A 3204-nucleotide genomic window follows, 5' to 3' on the forward strand; every position below is an offset into this window, starting at 1 on the left:
TCATGATGATGGGAACGAGTGTTGTTGGGGGGGGGGGAGAGGGGGGGTGGGGGGGTGGGGTTGAATGGGACCTCACATATATATTTTCAATGTAATATTATTACAAAGTCAATAAAAAAAAAAAAATATACACATACACTGAAAAAAAAAAAAAAAAAAAAAGGCATTCCTAGAACTGCCTCTGAGCTGTAGTTAATCAGGCTGGTCACTGCATGCCTTTGAGCCACTGGTAAGATTCAAGAACAAGAAGACAAGAAGCCTCTCTGGGCACTGTCCTTCCTGAACACAGCTGCTTGACTCTTAGGCCTGGGACTCATGGGCAACACTGTCAAGCCAGGGAGGCCACTGTAGAACCCAGAGTACTCAAAGTCAAAGTAGGAACCTGAGGCAGGCCTCCTCATCCATGACTTACGCTCAGGGATCTAGGTCTGGGCTGGGTACATGCTTGTACCTCCACAGCTCCCACCAGCTCTTTCCATTCTGGGTGCTGTGGCCAAGGAGCCCTCCCCAGTGTGCTCCCCCGCCCTGTGTTCCAGCTTCATGGGAACCTCCTTCTGCCTTAACCAGGCCAAGGCCATGCCAAGAGCCCCCTGAACGCATGGCTATTCCCTGTCACATTCTTGGGCTCCTCTGTAAAGCATGAACTTTGGGGTCAAAGTGTCCAAGTAGAAACCCACATCTAGAGCATGACATTGCCCTCTGCCAGGATCCCAGATGCTCATTTTATTGAGCATCAGAGAAAGCCAGAGATTTCCAACTCTGGAGCATGTGCTGGGGGTTGAAGCAGGCAAGCTGAAGGCTTGCAAGGAACTTGGGCTCAGGAGTTGTTCTGTTCCAGTGAACGTGCCAGGGGACAAGGCCCCAGTCAGGAAGAGGAATGGGTGAGAGCAGTGCACGTGAGCCCGTGTTGGAGGCTGGGCTTGCTCTCCTAGAGCTGGAGGACTTGATGCTGGTGCTGCCTGCTCACCCATCAATGTGGGGTAAAGTCAGGGGGGCCCAGGAGTGGCTCCTTAGCAACAGGGCATGTCCCCCACTTTCAGCCGTGGTGGTCTAGTGTGCCCCCAGCCTGAACTCCCTCCTGCCCCTCTCAGCCTCCTGGCCTCTGCTAGAGACATCCTGGACTTCAGGGGCCCCAGATTCTCACACTGGGGACAGGAGGAGGCAGAAAGCAGAAGGATCTGGAAGACTCACCTTCCTTTTTCCCTGCACAGACAGAGGTCTCTGCTCACCTCCAGGTCTGCCCCTTGAGGGGGCCTGTCTCCATGTCCTGTGTGAGCACAAGCTTATGCACTTCCACATCCAACCAGCCAGGTACCATGTGGATACTGAGGCTCTGAGGCACACAGAATGGCCCAGGGCCTCTGAGGTTGCAGAGCACCAAGGGTAACTTAGGGCAACTTCTTTCTAGGCTGCAGTGCCACAGTGCCCCCTTCACTTGCTGGGAGAATAAGGGCCCCTCCAGCTTGGGTCCACTGCTCTGACTTCCCTTATGAGACAATTTTCCTTTTGGCATCCCAGCATGGGCCCAGCACACACATGACATCAAAGGTGTGGACCATGGGGCTGGGGTCAGAGGAGGAGAGGACACCATGGGGCTCAGCTGGAGGAACTGAGGAACATGCTGAAGGCAGCTCTGCTGTGGGGAGTGGCACCCACTCCTGTCACCACAGTTTCATACATCTGGATGGGGAAACATGACAAGCTGATGTGCAAAGGGACCCCCAAGTTGCAAGGGTGGTGACAGATACAGGATGACTGTGAATTACCAGGCCTGGGGTCAGAGGGCCTCTGGGTGCCTGGAACTGGGATGAGCCCCTCCCTAGAGTGGAAGGGGCTCCAGGAGAGAGAACTCAGTCTCCTGTATTTATTGGGGTGTTTAGAATGGGTGAGCACAGGAATTCCACAGATGTAGGCAACTGTCCATTCTCCTTGGTGCTCCTTCGATAAGCCTCTGCTCTTTTGGGGCCCTGGACAGCTGCCTTGAGGAAACTCAAAGTGTGTGATCCCTGTTGTGTATGCCCTGCCAGGAGCAGCAGCACTAATGCTGGCCAGCAGGGGTGGGGCTGTCATGTCACCAGCTGTGCCCACTGTGCATGCTGCAGCCCCCGGACACTGGGAAGAGGCATCCAGAGGTCTTTATGGCCATCCACCTGCCTCAGATTCAATATGCACCTCCCATAATTAGCACCCATCTCCACATTCTGATGTGGGCAGAGGCTGCTAAAGGGCCTCCAAGATCACCTCAGTTATTCATTCAGCAACATTTCCCCAAGTACTCACCCTGCTCCAAGTTCTGTGTCAGACCTGGGTATAGAGGGCCCTACCCATCAACTACTCACATTCTGGAAGGGAAGTGGACAAAAGCATGAAAGCAAACACAAGCATAAGAAAGGAAAAAGCACTATAGAGAAAGCTAAGCAGGGTGCTGCACGGCGGGCTAGGGACCACGTGGGGGGGCCTGGAAGGACACATTGAGGCAGCTCTTGCACTGTGACCAGATAGAAAAGAGGAGCCAGCCCTGCACACGTGTGGGAAGAGGGCCCCTGGGAGAAGGCACAGCAGGGGAGGAGTCTGAGGCAGAGGGACTGTGACCAGAGAGGAGGTTGGGACCGGGCAGCTGAGGGCAGAGCCTCAGCTGAGCTCAGCTGGGGGAAGGAGCTGCTTCCCAGCTCTGCTGTGTTGATCTTCAGGATTCATATTGGGATGGGAGATAGAGAGAGGGGGAGTTCACTTACAAGAGAGAGTCATGGAGACAGAAAAGCGTTTGATGTGAGTCTTAGGAAGGGTGTCCAACATTCAGTCATATTTTGTTTAGCAGTGAGTCCCTAGGCCAGGACTCACTCCAAGGGGGGCTTATGGGGCTGCTTGTACCTGGAAGCAGAGATGGCAGGGAACCAGGGCACAGGCAGTCACCACAGAGGTGAGAGGGGGCATCTGCCTCTGACCCTAAATACAATGGGAAGCCTCTGGGAGGATTTGTGGCCCAGCAACAATGCCTGAGTTTCATCTCATTTCAATCTCATCACAGTACAGCCTGAGACAGCAGTCCAGGGGTGAAAGTGAGCTTCTGAAGATAACACTGCCCTACCCAGCCCATTTTGAGTTGTATCAATGTTATGTCCATCCCCTCCTGTTTATTCCATGTCTATGTGTATTAGCTATGTGTGAAACAAGACTATGGGTATGCGGTGTTCACCCCACATG

This window comes from Dasypus novemcinctus, chromosome 23, assembly GCF_030445035.2.
Source record: "Dasypus novemcinctus isolate mDasNov1 chromosome 23, mDasNov1.1.hap2, whole genome shotgun sequence".
Classification (NCBI taxonomy): domain Eukaryota; kingdom Metazoa; phylum Chordata; class Mammalia; order Cingulata; family Dasypodidae; genus Dasypus; species Dasypus novemcinctus.